At 25.4% G+C, this 18065-nt stretch overlaps 1 protein-coding gene across 1 annotated transcript in view; it reads left to right on the forward strand.

Moving 5' to 3' along the window:
* The first annotated feature begins 1658 nt into the window (after nt 1-1658).
* Nucleotides 1659-18065, forward strand: part of LOC109598005 (Down syndrome cell adhesion molecule-like protein Dscam2) — a 106965-nt gene continuing 90558 nt past the window's right edge. Inside the window, exon 1 of the mRNA XM_020013815.2 lies at nt 1659-1762. The gene's annotated coding sequence lies outside the window, so the exon portion shown is untranslated. The remainder of the gene's footprint in view (nt 1763-18065) is intronic.

An 18065-nucleotide genomic window follows, 5' to 3' on the forward strand; every position in this document is an offset into this window, starting at 1 on the left:
AGTTTGTACTGAAATTAATTTAAATTTAATTTTCCTAATTTTTTAAAAATGTTACTAAAAAGTACTTTGATTATTTCAGTTTTAAAATTCTTATTTTCAGTTTTAGACCACTCTGAAAAATGGGTACACAGTACTTTTCTCACAGAAAAGAAATGTGATGTTATATATTTTAATTTTTAATAATTATACTGAAAGACAGTTTTAATTATTCAATTTTTAATATGTTTATTCCCAATTTTATATGTTACTTTGAAATGTACACACGATTTTTTCACAGGAAAAAATTATAAACTCTGTACTGAAGTTAATTTAAATTTACTTTTCCTATTTTTTTTTTAAATGTTGCTGAAAAATATGTTGATTATTTCACATTTAAAATAATTATTTTCAGTTTTAGAAAATTCTGAAAAAATGTGTACACAGTACTTTCATCACAGAAAAGAAATGTGACGTTATAATTTTAATTTTTAAGAGTTACACTGAAAGAGTTTTGAGTATTCAATTTTTAATATATTTATTTCTAATTTTATATCACACTGTGAAGCGTACACACGTTTTTTACATAGGAAAAAATGATGAAGTTTGTACTGAAAGTAATTTAAATTTAATTTTCCTAATTTTTTAAAAATGTTGCTGAAAAATATTTTGACTATTTCACTTTTAAAATAATTATTTTTAGTTTTAGAAAATTCTGTAAAATGAATAAAGAGTACTTTCTGAACAGAAAAGAAATGTGATATTATATATTTTAATTTTTAAGAGTTACACTGAAAGACAGTTTTGATTATTCAATTTTTCATATATATATATATTTTAAATTTTATATCACACTGTGAAATGTACACATGTTTTTTACACAGGAAAAAATGATGAAGTTTGTACTGAAATTAATTTAAAATTTAATTCTCCAAATTTTTAAAAATGTTGCTGAAAAATACATTGATTATTTCACTTTTAAAATACTTATTTTCAGTTTTAGAAAATTCTGAAAAATGAGTACACAGAAAAGAAATGTGATATTATATATATTATTTTAATTTTTAACAATTATATTGAAAGACAGTTTCGATTATTCAATTTTTAGTATATATTATTTATATTTATTTCCAATTTTATATGACACTGTAAAATGTACACACGTTTTTACAAAGTTTACAATTAATTTAATTTTATTTATCCTAATTTTGCTGAACTATGTTGCTGAAATATACTGCTTATTTCACATTTAAAATACATATTCTCCATTTTATAAAATTTTGAAACATGAGTACAGATTACTTTTATAAGAGAAAAGAAATATGATATTATTAATTTTAATTTTTAAAACTGTTACTTAAATATAGTTTTATGCTTATTTTACTTCCAAGATACTTATTCCCAGGTCTAAAAAACTGTGAAATGTGACCACACATATTTTCAAAATACGATATGAAAAGAAGATACGAAATAAATGACATCTCTGTCTATTTTAAAACTTGTGGGTTAACATAGAGAAGAAGACAGAAGAAACTCTCAATGTTCTTTTCCAACTTACAGTTAATTATCAAAGTTAACTTGTTAAATTTCACATGTAGTTTTAATTTCTTAGGCAATTAATGCTTGTTTTATTTGAATTTCAGACAGTCACTGGGCAACGGAACTTTATACTTCCCGCCGTTTCGTGCGGAGGACTACAGAAAGGACGTGCATTCAACGGTTTACAGATGCCGGGCCTCGAACGCAGCCGGCACTATACTAAGTAGGGAAGTTGTTGTAAAAGCCGGTGAGTTTTCGATTTAATCTAATTTTAGTGTTCCGTATCTATTATCTCTGCCAGATAATATGATACACATTAACTTTTACCAATTTGTGCAGCGGAAGTGCGAAATGCACAACTTCCTCGGGAGCCGCTCTAATTAATGTGATTTCTATTTAAACAAGTTCCCGTGTGTCGCAGCGGCTCACTAAAAGTTTAATGCTTTTTCTGGTTCAACTGGGGATCGGGATTAGCCAAATTTTATTACGGGAAAGAAATTCAATTTGTCCGCCCTTTTATAACACACGTAAAATTTTCACTACTTACGTACGCAATTTGTAATGTAAATTAATTACACACTATAAATACTAAACTAATGTTCTTCTTCTAATAGTAAGAATAATGACGTAAACGACAGTTTTCTTTTAAAAAGGTTACTATAATAAAAATATTATTTTTCAACAAATGTCTCCCGTATTTGGTTATTTAAAGGACTATATAATGGATCGAATATATATATGATAGAAATCTAATATTTACGAACAATGTTCCTTCGAGGAATATAATAAAATAAATAAGTTTTTATCGAACTCACATTTTCTGAAATTGTAAGATACTTTTCCAAATATAAGTTTGTATAAAATACTGGAAAAATAAATCAAACTAATAAATATAAAATATTTAGTCCTTTATCTGTATTTTTTATTGAATTCAACATATTTTCTTAAAACTATTAAAAGAAAGACTATTTTTTCCGTTGAGGGTAGTAAGATAAAATTTAGTTTTTTATTTATCCAGTGTTCCGGATTTATTTCAATTAAACATCGAAATTACTTATTTACGTTGGGAATTTTGTTTTAATGCATGTTTGAGAACTCCCTTCCTTTAAACAAAATAATTAATTAATTCATTAAGGACGGGGTTTAACGAATTAAAGAAGTTTCCTGAAATTTTGTTATATTTTGCCTGGAAACAATAATTGTTTTTACTGTTTTACAACGTTTTAATTGATTTATGTCAATAATTGTAATATTTTATGTTGCCTGTTTTGTCATGTTAGTATATGTTTATTTTTGTCTTAAACCAAATAAATAAAATATATTTTAGTTGTATTTGATTTTAACTTGTTTTTTGTAGTATTTGATTATAAGGTGTGCTGGTGGGATATTAATTCTTACCTCCTGTATGTATTTAAATATGTTTTATTATTATAAACATTTGTAGTTTATTTTTTTTAAATTTAGTATGACAATACTGGATTTTCAATTTATAAATACAAATTTAAGTTTTCAATTAGAACAAAGTACTCATTTACTGTATAACTTTTAATAAAAATGATTAGTACTTAAACTGAGTACATTACGAATTAAGTTTGAAAAATCTGCAGGTTAGATATTTGCAGAAGTACTAATTTTTCAGTTTATAAATTAATTTTAACTTATTTTTTCTAGTATTTGATTATAAGGTGACTCTAGTGGGAAATTAATACTTACCTCCTGTATGTATTTAAATTTGTTTTATTACTATAAATAGTTGTAGTTTATTATTTTTTTTTAAATTTAGTATAACAATAGAGGATTTTCAATTTATAGATACAAATTTAAGTTTTCAATTAGAACAAAGTACTCATTTACTGTATAACTTTTAATAAAAATGGTTAGTACTTAAACTGAGTACATTACGAATTAAGTTTGAAAATCTGCAGGTTAGATATTTGCAGAAGTACTAATATTTCAATTTATAAATTAATTTTAACTTGTTTTTTCTAGTAATTAATTATAAAGTGGGGTTGATGGGATACTAATTCTTACCTCCTGTGTGTATTTAAATTTGTTTTATTACTATAAATAGTTGTAGTTTATTATTTTTTTTTAAATTTAGTATAACAATAGAGGATTTTCAATTTATAGATACAAATTTAAGTTTTCAATTAGAACAAAGTACTCATTTACTGTATAACTTTTAATAAAAATGGTTAGTACTTAAACTGAGTACATTACGAATTAAGTTTGAAAAATCTGCAGGTTAGATATTTGCAGAAGTACTAATATTTCAATTTATAAATTAATTTTAACTTGTTTTTTCTAGTAATTAATTATAAAGTGGAGTTGATGGGATACTAATTCTTACCTCCTGTGTGTATTTAAATTTGTTTTATTACTATAAATAGTTGTAATTTATTTTTTTTTTAAATTTAGTATAACAATACAGGATTTTCAATTTATAGATACAAATTTAAGTTTTCAATTAGAACAAAGTACTCATTTACTGTATAACTTTTAATAAAAATGGTTAGTACTTAAACTGAGTACATTACGAATTAAGTTTGAAAAATCTGCAGGTTAGATATTTGCAGAAGTAATAATTTTTCAGTTTATAAATTAATTGTAACTTGTTTTTTCTAGTATTTAATTATAAGGTGGGGTGGATGGGATACTAATTCTTACCTCCTGTATGTATTTAAATTTGTTTCATTACTATAAATAGTTGTAGTTTATTTTTTTAAAATTTAGTATAACAGTACTAGATTTTCAATTTATAGATACAATTTTAAGTTTTCAATTAGATCAAAGTACTCATTTACTGTAAAACATTTAATAAAAATGGTACTGAGTACATTTGACATTGTATAACTGACTAAACTGAACTAAACACAGCGAAATGGGTATGGTATTTACATCTAACATACATCAGAAAGTGAGCTATTTTGGTCAATCATTTTCGCACGGTATGTAGTACTCAAGTACAGCAATCCAAAATTGTTGTAAACTATGTGTATAAAACCCTATAGCTTTTAGTAATAACTGATTTTAATAAAATTGATATTCAATTAATACTGTTAAACAATTTAAATGATTTTGACAATGATTTGTGTTTACAAAATGTTATTAATAGTCTTTGTTATTAGGCACTATCAGGTTTGGTAAATCATAATGCATTGTTATAACAATATCAGTGTATAAATAAGCCGGTTTTGTGTGCACATAATATGATAATTACCATTGATATCAGTTTTACATTCGTATTATTGCTGAAAACAGCCACACAGTGCACACATGTCGAAACACAATGGGCTCAGACGGGGAAAAATTTTTATTTGACATAATCCAATCTGTCGTTGTCGTACATTTTAATGATCCTTTTTAATCACGAGAAGCATTCATTACATCAACCACTATGTGATTTGTTCAGTGAACGGCATCAAAGCCCTTGTATCCCTACCCCCTCACCCGACACCATTTCTTTACAAACCACACCGTAACACGATGCACTTGTTTGTTTTTCCCATTCATGTGCATTCTTTAACGCCGCCTCAATTTTGCTATTGATTTTTAATATGTGATACGAATGAATTCAGGTGGAATTAATACCAATGCCTTTCGTATGAATGCCAACGCGTCCGACGAACATGCAAAAATACTTTGCTGATTGTCCTTTTAGTTAATTAATATCGATCTATTAATTATTTCGGTTTTTAACGTGCAATCAGTCTGGCCTCGGACTTTAGAAGTTGATGAGTGGACCGGCGTTCGTTTCGCTCCAGTTTTTTTTTTCGTCACAAATATATTCATCAAGGGATAAAATTACGCCAGTCAATTTGTTGCTTCATCCGCTTTTTTATGTTGGTTCGTTTTCAGTGCTGTTGCGTATTGAATATTCTCAATTATACTTGGAAAATAGTGTTTATTTATTTGGCTTTAACTCTATATTACCATCAATTTTTGCTTCATCCAACTTTTTATGTTGTTATCATTCATTTCAGTGCTATTGCGACTGAATTTTCTTAATTATATCTAGAAAATGATATTAATTTAAGTGATTTTAGTGTCTATATTATCTTTTAACCGTTATTTAATCTAAATTTTTATGTTGGTTCCTTTTCAGTGCTATTACACACTGAATCTTTGAAAGTACTGTTAATTTATGTGGCTTTAATGTCTAAATTACCCTTCAATCGTTGCTCCATCCAGTTTTTTATGTTGGTTCCATTTCAGTGCTATTGTTTATTGAATCTCTTCTAATTCGCTTAGAAAATAGTGTTCATTTATGTGAGTTTAATGTCTATATTCCCCTTCAATCGTTGCTTCATCAAGTTTTGTATGTTGCTTTCATTTCTGTGCTATTTTCTTCTCAATTATACTTAGAAAATTGTATTCATTTATGTGACTTTAATATCTTTATTACCCTTCAATCGTTGGTTCATCCTGTTTTTTATGTTGGTTCTATTCTAGTGCTATAGTTTTTACTTATCTTCTCAATTACACTTAGAAAATAATATTCATTTATGTGACTTAATGTAATGTCTATATTACCCTTCAATCGTTGCCTCATCTAGTTTTTTATGTTGGTTCCTTTTCAGTTCTATTATTTACTGAATCTTATCAATTATATTTAGAAAATAGTATTCATTTATGTCTTTAATGTCTATATTACACTTCAATCGTTGTTTCATCCAGTTTTTTATGTTGGTTCCATTCCAGTGCCATAGTTTTTACTGATCTTCTCAATTGCACTTAGAAAATAGTATTTTATTTATTTATATGACTTTAATGCCATATTATCCTTCAATCGTTACTTCATTCAGTTTTTGAAGTTGGTTCCTTTTCATTCCTATTGTTTACTGAATCTTCTCAATCATACTTAGAAAATAGTTTTCATTTATATGAGTTTGATGTCTACATTACCCCTCAATCGTTGCATCATCTAGTTTTTTATGTTGGTTTCTTTTTAGTGCTATTGTTTACTGAATCTTCTCAATTACACTTAGAAAATAGTATTCATTTATGTGTTTTTAATGTCTATATTACTCTTCAATCATTGATTCATCCAGTTTTTTATGTTGGTTCTATTGCAGTGCTATTGTTTATTGAATCTCTTCAAATAAACTTAGAAAATAGTGTTCATTTATGTGAGTTTAATATCTATATTACCCTTCAATCGTTGCTTCATCCAGTTTATGTTGGTTCCGTTTTAGTGCTATTATTTACTGATTCTTCTCCATCACACTTATAAAATAATATTCATTTATGTGACTTTAATATTTTTAACATTACCCTTCAACCGTTGCTTCATCCAGTTTTTTATATTGATTCCATTTCGTGTCTTAATTATATTTAGAAAAGGGTATTCACTTACGAGACTTTGATTGTTATTTTTATATTGATCATATTATAGTTTTCATTTATTTTTAGTTATTTATTTTTCCGTCACATACATGTTGATTACCCACAAAATGAAGCTACGTACTAAAATAATTGAACCCACCCTTAAGCCAAATTGGTTGCCATTGGAAATAATTCCCGCCTACACTGAATGGATGGACCTCAATGGACCGTTTAAACGATTCCTGTATTGTTTCTGTCCCATCTTCTGCATCAATTGTTTCGACGAAATAAATTTTTCCTCCGGCCACACTAATTTATTTCTTCGCATTAGCCGACGTAAAAACGGGACGAAAAGGATCGGAACGCAAATTTATCGACTCGTTTCGGGATTGTTTTATGAACTTGTAAGCTGTGTGTTTTGATGCACCGCCCGGCCCATTGCAATACATCAAAACTCAATTACTTACGCCACCCCTTAGACGTAGACTACGTCTACGAATAGACGTATAGTGTCTTTTATATTCCGCGGACGTATTAGAAAATAAACTTTGTTCAAGTTGAAGAAACGAATGAAATGCCCAGGACATAATGCGCCTAATAAATACAAGTCTGGTGACTGTGTTGCCTGTATTTGGGATTAAATTGCACACATTGGCTAACAACACAAAAGAACCGGCAACGAGACGCCGTAAAAATATGTCCTGGCATTTATTTTAAAATAATAAATACCTAATTTTACTTTGTACGTGTTTTAAAACTGCGGAAACTGTCTCGAGTGGCAACACGTCACATTTAAGTGTGTGCAATCTTTTTTAAAGTATTTCGAACGGCAAACCGTGCCACTGTTTTATTTCAGATATTTCCTGAAGGATACTGTGTATTAAGATCGTTCATTTTATTTAAAAATTTAACATGCAGCTAGAATAAAAATAAGGAAAGGAAAAATGTTACGGAAGAAAAATGCTATTCACTGACACAATCTTCCTAAAAACCACTCACAATCAAACAAATAAGAGATATGTTGGTGGATCCTGGAAACGTACGGCTTAAATAAAATGCCTTGTTATCCGGAGATATTGAGAAACGAGTATATTGATTTGAATAATACGATGTTCCTGTGAAAGGTGTTCTTTACAATTGCTTCCTAATATCATGCTTAGGGAAATCAACTCTGAATAGAATTTATTTTCAGCATGATGCTCGCACCTTCTGTTATTTTCGATATCTTCAAAATTATTAATAAAGATGCTTTTTATGCTGTGCTCGAAATAGAATACAAAGAATTGTGTTTTGCAGTTTTGAATTTCTGAATGAATCTAAGTTAATGCTGAAAACAACAATGAGGACACAAATAACAATCTGATATACAAATAAATTAAAAAATATAAATTGCTTCTTGCAATAAATTTTATAAAATATAATAAAATTTTAAAACCTTAAATTAGTGAAATTATTAAAATTTGTTGAATAAATATTTCTGGTGTACATAATTTCTGTATGTTTAGTAAATATAATATAAAACATAATAATGTCACAAAAAAGATTATAAATTCAATAACAAAAAAGTATTTCATTCTAAATTTTTTTATTATATATCTCAATATAAGGTATAGATATTTAAGAACTAATAGAAATTTGAAAATTCCTAAAAAAATAATAATTAACAAATAATTAAAATGTAATTAAAAAATATATTTCCTATTTTTTGAAATTTGTGTACTAGAAATAACAAAAATAATAATAATACTATAAATATATTTTAAAATATTGTATAAATTAAAAATTTTCAATAAAAAGTATTTCGTATTTTCATACTAAATATTTTAAATATGACTTGAGATAAAATTAATTTAAATTCTTCTTTTAATAAAATGATTATGTCTTTTAGTTATTTCTTACGTTTTTAGTAATTTTTTGGGAATCCAGGAAGAATTAGAATTATTTATTTTTAATGATTTTTTAGGAAATTAGTATTAGTAACTATGTAATTTAATCACTATAAATTTAATCGTATGGATTTTATCCTAGATTTTAATTGTATGGAAATTGATCGTATGGAAAAAGATCGTATGGATTTTGATCATATGGAAAAATGATCGTATGGAAAATGATCGTATGGGTGTTGATCGTATGGATTTTGATCGTATGAAAAATGATCGTATGGATTTTGATCGCATGGATTTTGATCGTATGGAAAATGATCCAATGAATTATGATCGTATGGTAAATGATCGTATGAAAATGATTGTATTTAAAATGAGCGTATGGAATTTGATCGTATGGAATTAGGTCACTTTACGATTTTAGTAAGTTTTCACATTTTTAATGAATTTTTGAGATTTTAGTAGTTTTTTACGTTTTTCGTAACATCGTACATATATATATATATATATATATATATATACCCAAGAAATTTCGTTAGTATTTACTACTCATACGGGAAATTTTCTTCGAAACTAAATTGTTCGTGAGGACCGAAATTTCTTCCAATTTTGCTTTCACAAGAAATTTATTTCACAATAATTTTCACATAAAATTTTTAAAATTAAAAATAGTGTAATAAACAGCTTGTAAATAATATATATATTTTTTTGATTGACAAATTTAAAAAAAAAATATTTTATGTGGGTACATAAAAATAATGTTATAGTATAATTTATTTAAACCTGTTTAATTACGAAATGGTGAAATATTAGAAATGTTAATTTTCTTACTGAAGCAGCAAATGAAATTTGAATTTTTGAGAATATTTTCAGTTGTTATGTAACGACAAACATTTTCCCATTACCCCACTCATAATTGGATGTAAACAAATAGATTTTGAACAGTTAAGGCCGAAAGTAACCATTTCATTTTGAAATAAATGTGTCTCGCAGTATGTAAAGCCGTCTGGGGAAATCACAACCACCAAAGGTTCTATTATTCAGTGAAAATAGGTCTAAACGATCGTTCCCACTAACCCCGGAGTTGTACGCCACCCGTCCGCCGCCATCTGTGTGTTGTTCCATAACATTTTGTTTTTTTTTTTTTTTTTGAACCGAGTCCCCGCAAAAATTACTTATTTATTTATTTATACATTTATATAGAAGAACTGCGAACGTTTTTCGGAGGCGCGATAAAAAAGGCAAAAACGAGATGAATCAACAATTTCATTTTTAATTCATTTTTCGGGACGAGCGCGTGGCTCTGGAAAAAAGCGGAATGGGCCTTGCTTGAATTTGTAACGAAAATTCGAAATTGGAACGGACAACGCGGCCCGATTATGAGCAATAAATCAAATTAGTTACACGCCGAACAATGAACAACCGGGGACTGAAATTATTGTTGCATTGTTTATTCGAAACAAATACATTATCAACAAATATCTATATTGTGTAATGCAAACACTAACTTGTAATGTGCAGCTGAATTTAGACAAACTCAATTTGCATAATTTATTCCACTACATAAATTATGTTATGATCAATTATTTTTATTTTCCATAAATAAAAAGAAATAAAGTACTACGTATATGCACATAATTTTCAATAAACAATTGATAATTAATCTCTTGTTAATTTAACTTAAAATTTATTCGGTAAATTTCTATTTTTTAATTATGAAATATAACTTATTGAATAAGTAATTTGATATTACTGAAAAGTAATTATTATAATATTATTTTACTTGATTATAATTTATATATTAAATTTTTATTCAAATATTTAATTTGGACGTACAAATAATTAGAATTGGGAAATTTATTATAAAATAACAAAAACATAGAATTACATCAAAAATGGTTTAATTATAAATTTTCCAATTTCATGAATAAAACATTTATTTGTATTTTATTTTAAATATTATTTATTGTTTCTAACAGAAACAAATTTATAAATTCCAGTTTTTTGTGATTATGAAATTAATTAATTTGTGATTAGTAATTATTAAAACTAGATTTTACATTGAAAATATTAAATAATGCTTCCAATTAAATTTATCTGTACTTTTTAAAAGAAGTTCATTATTTATAACCATCAACTTTCAGCCATAAATAAATTATTTCATTAAATTAATTACTTATAAATTTTAAATTTACTACATATAAATTATGATATTTCCCGTTTTGTTATCAATTATTTTATTTAAAAAAAAATAATAATTAAACATTTTTCTTAAGGAAAAATTTTATAAATTCCAAAAATAAAATAAATATGTTGAAGATTATTAAAATTTCAAAAATTACAATTAGAATCAAATTGGAACATACAAATAATTAGAATTGGGAAATTTTCATAAAATAACAAAAACTGAATTACATCAAAAATGGTTTAATTATAAATTTACCATTTCATGAATAAAACATTTATTTGTATTTTATTTTAAATATTATTTATTGTTTCTAACAGAAACAAATTTATAAATTCTAGTTCAAAAATAATGTTTTGAATATGAAATATAATTTGTGATTATTAATTATCAAAACTAGATTTTATATTAAAAATGTTAATTTTTTTAATTAAAAAAAGTATTTGTACTTTGTTTAACTGTAAATAAATTATTTTTTATATTTTTTAGTTATGAAAAATATGAAAACAGTAATTTAATTAATTTTTCCTCATTGTTAAAGCTGTAATAACATAATTTTTGGGAAATTTTTAGTGTAAAATTAAAAGGTGTTCTAATAATTTAAATATACATTTATTAATGTATATAATAAATGGTTGATGATAGTTTAAAACTATTAAAAAAATTATTAAAATTTTACTTACTTAAAATTAAATAAATTAATAAAATATCTCTGTAAATATTGTACTACTATAAATTATTTTTTCTTATTAATTATTAGTTAATAATTTTTCTATTTTTTTTTCTGAAAATGTTAATATAAAATTAAAGGTTACATTATAATAAATTTAGTTTTAAAATTTATATTTTCTACATATAAATTACGATAATTATCTAAATTTTATTTATTTATTTTTAAATTAGGAAATGTTTTAATAAACTAAGTTTATTAATAAAATATTTAATTACATATAAATTTTATATTTACATATATAAATTATGATAAATTTTTTTCAACAATTTTATTTTAATATTCATTTTAAAATTTAATATTAAATATTTCCAAATTATGCAGTAAATTAATAAATTATTATAAATTATGATTCAAACAAATAAATATGTTGGAAATTATTGAAAATTTTGTAAAAACTTAAATTTTAATTAAATTGATAATTTTCACGTTGTTGTTATCCATTGATAAATATATAAAAACAGAAATTTACTTTTGATTTTTCAACATATTTGTCAAACTGTTCGTATAAATGGGTAAAAATTTGCAGCGAAATGGAATTTAAGCACGCCGCCAATAAATGTGGAGTAGAATAAATAAAAAGTTCCTTTGAAGGCCCATTACACACGAGGGGCTGGTGCGGTAACAAAGTATTTTCATTTCCCCCATTCAACTAGTATTATATCAGCACTGATCTTAACACAGAAGGAGATATAACGCAGCACCAGAGACGAAATATGCACATACATAAAATATTCTTCACAGTTGCATCTATTCACATCTGAGAGCTCATCACGAGAGGTGAATGTCACAACACAAAAGTAAACAGTGAACAGTGGTGACGTGCACGTTTGTTCGGGGTAGGGGGTTGGTAGTTAGAGAAAATCTCTTTGCACTTTGCGGTCGATAAGGAATTGATAAGCGTTGAATATGAAAAAGTCCGCGTTGAAAACATCGAGGAAAATATCCGTATGCACCACTTGAATTTTGATCAAACGACTGTGTGCATGTGTGTCTGTGTGTGTGTGTCTGTGTCTGTTATCCTCTAACTACATGCATGTTGATTCTCCGCTTTGTACTTCATTACGTTGACTATACAAAATGGTTCCGTTTGTGGATATTAAATTTTAATTTTCAAAATATACGACATTACGTTTTTGTTGTTGCTGTCTATTGTCATTTGTTTATTAACTGATATTCTGGCTTAAACTTGGAGAATGTGGGTCGGAACATTGTTACGTGTGTACAATTATTCAGGAAAATATTGATTAAGTCTTTAAACCTGTCGAAACCTGATAACAAACATTAATTTGAAGCTCAGGAAATGGTCTTGCCACACGGCCCTTTGTTAAACAAATGGTAATTGATGAAAATTAATCTTATTATATTGATTATTAAAATAAATATTTTACTTAATAAAAAGCGTCATAAACTTGAAAAATATACTGATATGCAGAAAAACTTAAACTGAAATTATAATATAATAAAATCAAGAGTATATAGAGGCCATTGAAAGGGGGACACCCTGATATTTTTTTTATATTGTAAAGTAAGAAAATATGTACTATGTAAAATGTCGTCTTTTTTGATCCAACTGGGTAATTTTTTTGGCATGAATATTGAACAAATCATACTACCAAATTTTTTATAGAAAAGTTAACTGCATCACTGGATTAAGCATCCCTGAAATGAGTATACAGTACGAAAAATGCTCTTCGTGTCTGGATGTTGTAAGAGATGGATGCACGACAAAGAGAGTAAAGTTTTGCCCGGTAGTAAGAATCCCTACTCTCAGAGACAATGCGCCGTGCTGGTGCGCGCCGGCGCACAATGTAAATTAATCTTTGCGAATGCATTTAGTAACTCTCCGTATGCGTAGGGATGTAGTTCGAGTTCTTCGGATGCTCCATCCAAGTATTCTAAAAATAAACTACTTTTTTCAAAATATAAATGTATCCCAAAAATTAAATTAAATAAATAAATGCATAAGTAAAAAAAGCTAAAAATAATTAAATAATGTGTTCAAAGACACCGGACTCGTCTGCGGAGACGAACCGCATGCTAAACGCAGCAAAACCAAATGATCCCCTCCAATCAGTTCGGCCCGCCCACATAATTGCATGTATATCTTTCCTTTTTGTTTACAAAGGGGTATTGATGTTCCGTCTCAATATGCGAGTAGACACGTTCATCATTTTTGATACGGTATACCAAATGTCAAAAAAAAAAAAAAAAAAAAATATGGACATTCATAATGCTATGGAAAAAATAAAAGTCATAGTCTTCTTCTGAACTTATTTAGTAGTCTATGGAACTGTCAAAAATAACACAAATTAACTTATTTTTTAACAATATTGTAATATTATACTAATAATACATAATATACTATAAACATTTATTTTAAATTTTTTATTTAGTACATTTATTACTAAATTGTATGTATATTTTGAATGATAAATTCCATTTGAAATTAATAAAAAAAATATTTCTAAATTAATATTATATTGCTTTCAAATGAAAATTTTTTTAAGGCACTTTCATATATAAACGAAAACTTTGATAAAGTTGAATAATAAGGTGGTCTTGGTCTTTAAATACAATTTTTCATAATTTATTATTAAAAAAAATTTTAATTTATTTATAATAAAAATTAGTGAAAATCCTTGATTTAAATAAAAATGTTACAAATTATTGAAAATCAAGTCTTTTTAATTAACTTTATAATTTTGACAAAGGTAATTGAATTTCTCCCATATAAATAATTGGAAATGAGAACTTTAATATAAAATAACAAAAATGTAGAATTACATCAAAAATAGTTTAATTGTAAATATTGAAATTATGAATAAAATAGTCGTATTTTCTATAAACAGAATTTATTAAAAGTCATTGTAACAAACAATTTATAAATTCTCGTTTTTGTGGTCCTGAAATTAACTCATTTGTTATTATTTAAATATTTAAAATTATAAAACGTTATTAATAAAACATTTTATAACAATACAAGTTTATATTTTGCAAAGAACGATTTTAATTTAATATTATTATAAAATTTCAATCAAATATTTTACTGTTACTATTTGTTCATAATTTAATATTAAATATTTTTCTTTTACGTTCGAAATTTATTTTTAATAAATTAATAAAATAGTGATCATTATTGATGTAAATAAAAATGTTATTGAAAATTCAAGTATTTTTAATTAACTTGTTAATTTTAAGGTAGTAACTTGATTTTTTAGAATATAAACATGGAAATAGAAAGTTAAATATTAAATTAAAAAATAGAATTTATTAAAAGGTGATTTTCTAACTGAAACATATTTATTTATAAGTACTCATTTTGTGACTCTTAATTAAAATAAATAAACTAAATAAACTAAACAAACTAAATAAACTAAATAAAATAAATAAAATAAGTAAAATAAAATAAATAAATAAAATAAATAAATAAAATAAATTAAATAAATTAATTAAATTAAATAAATTAAATAAATTAAATAAATTAAATAAATTAAATAAATTAAATAAATTAAATAAATTAAATAAATTAAATATATTAAATACATTAAATAAATTAAATAAATTAAATAAATTAAATAAATTAAATAAATTAAATAAATTAAATAAATTAAATAAATTAAATAAATTAAATAAATTAAATAAATTAAATAAATTAAATAAATTAAATAAATTAAATAAATTAAATAAATTAAATAAATTAAATAAATTAAATAAATTAAATAAATTAAATAAATTAAATAAATTAAATAAATTAAATAAATAAAATAAATTAAATAAAATAAATTAAAATACAGTAGAATAAAATGAAATAAATTACAAATATATTTTGCTGTATTCAACATTTAATGTATCAATTTCTTCCTATACCATTCCTATTTCGAGATGTGTGGAAAATTAATTAACTCCTTTGTTCTAGAATCTCGCTTAAACGTTGTTAATTCCATTAAATTCTATTCTATTTCAAATTGCTTATGTTTCAATCGTTCACGAGTGGAATTATGTGTAATTTAACAAGTGTTCTATTCCATCAATATTATTAAATAATTTTCTTCTTTGGCTATTGTTGTATTACTAATAAATGTTTTAAAAAATATTTAAAACGTTATCTCTAAAATAATATAATTTTGATTAAAATGACATATTCAATAAAATCATCAATAGGCAAAAAAGTGGGTTCTTAGAACTGAAGGAAAGATCAGTTTCAATGTTGGCCTCCTTTTCAAAATTAAACCACTGGATGAAGCCTCTTTTTAATGGGATATTGCTTAACTTCTCTGTTGGTACTGGTTTTAAGACAATTCTTGAAGTTGTTTATCTTCAGTATGTTCGTTTCTACTTTTAAATAGATGAAAATAAAATGAAGCAACTTAATCACTTACAGCATCTTCTTTTAGGCGATTTTTAAAGTCGCAAAGAAAATTTGCACGTATTTGAATTCATCTTAAATAAATTATTTTGAGTACAACGTATGAAATATATAACATAGTTAGAAAGGGCATAAAAAAGCTAACCTAACCTAATATAACAATAAACTTCACCCGTGTTGAAGCTTGTTGATTAATCGCACGTAAATACTTGAAAACTCCAAGACTGTCCTACAAAATTCAATTCCATTTCAAATTGTTTATTTAAGATCGTTGTTCCGTCAACAAACAGAAACGCCGGTCCAGATTTCAAGGCGGAAATCCTACACGACTTTTTTATATTTTAAACCCTCTATTTTTATGCACCGCTCCCTTTTCAGATTGTCTCATAATTTAATTTAAAATCAATTTATGAAAAACAACAAGTCGCGTCTTGACTTTGATTTAAATGGATTAGAAATATAAAATTTAATCTGGAAAATGTATGACAGAACACGATTCCCTCCTTAATGGCCAATTTAAGATAAATTTGTGTGCGCATTTCCTTTTAACACTCCTGATACTAATACTTTCCTTACGAATCTGTTTTCGTTCCTGTATTTTTTTTTTTGTTTGTTGCTACTTTATATCTATTTATTAAAGCAATTTCTTAAGTGAGACTTCTGAAACCATCTTAGTGGATTTCTAATCTCTTTGAAAAGGTAACTGTAATATTTCCGGACAGGTATATAATTTACAGCGACGTCCGGATTTTGAAATAGGCATGTGCGACATAAATGTCAAGTTTTTAAATTATGAAAATGTGGAATTCAACATTTGTTGCGGGAGACGTCGCTCTAAAAATGTCAATATCGAAGTGCAACATTAAAATTTTACGCCAAATTGAATAATTATCGACGACTTTTTCATACAACCGGAGTAATTTTAAAGTTTGTTAAAAATATGTTTGTATTTGCGGAATATTAATTTGATTAACCTGTTTAAGAAATTAACAAAAACTTTACGACTTTCGTATAAAATAATGGGTATATATTTTTAATTGAAACTGTTTTAATATTTTGAACTTACGTTACTTTTAATGGTTTACTTTTTATTGTTTTAAATTCTTGTTTATTATAGTTTTTTCACTTTTAGTAGCTGATTTTTGTTAATTGAAGCAACAGTTTTATTACGTTATTGTAAACTTTGTCTTTATTGAGACCCATAAAAAGCATTTCATTATCTTTATGATTGTATTAATTTGCATGTACAGACAGTTTGTTTAAAGCTTATTTTTGTGTATAAAAGCTTCACCAACTCGCTTTTGTGCTTTAATGTAAAGAACGTTATTATTTTATTGTAAACACTGTCTATTGAATACATTATTTTTAATTGTCTTAACTTGCATCGTTTGCTTATGTTAACAATCAATTTTATTATTATATGTCATTTTAACTAATACTAAGTCCAGAAAATGTAGTCCATTATTGTAGTTGTATTAATTTACATCAAGTTTAGCTTCTTTAATACTTATAGTGGTGGACAAAAGTATTGAATATTTCTAAAAATTGGATTTTTATCCCCTGGGATTTTTCATATATGTTGTAATGGTGTTAAACAAATTCGCAAGCAACATCATCATACAGCATAACTGGCAACAAATTCCTGTTGACACATTGCTGAAATAGATAGATTCTTTGCCTAAAATATGCCAATCAGTGATAGAAGCCAAAGCTTACACCACAAAACATTGAAATATTTGAGTTATTGTTGATTTTATATGAAGATTAATAAAATAATCCATACTTTTATCCAGACCAATGTGATTTTTTATTAAAAAAAGTGAATATATTGATTATTGAGATTAATGGACCGATCTTGTAGTAAATTAGATTTGTTCAAATTTGCAATAGATTAGGGAAAACATTAATTGAGTAATAACAGTTGTAACAAGTAATTAAATATACTCTTTTTCATCACTGTACATTTATATAAAAGCTTATTTGGTTTGTGTTAGATTATAAACAGTATATATATATATATATATATATATATATACTGTTATAGATTATAGAACAGTA

The sequence above is a fragment of the Aethina tumida genome, chromosome 1, assembly GCF_024364675.1.
Source record: "Aethina tumida isolate Nest 87 chromosome 1, icAetTumi1.1, whole genome shotgun sequence".
Classification (NCBI taxonomy): domain Eukaryota; kingdom Metazoa; phylum Arthropoda; class Insecta; order Coleoptera; family Nitidulidae; genus Aethina; species Aethina tumida.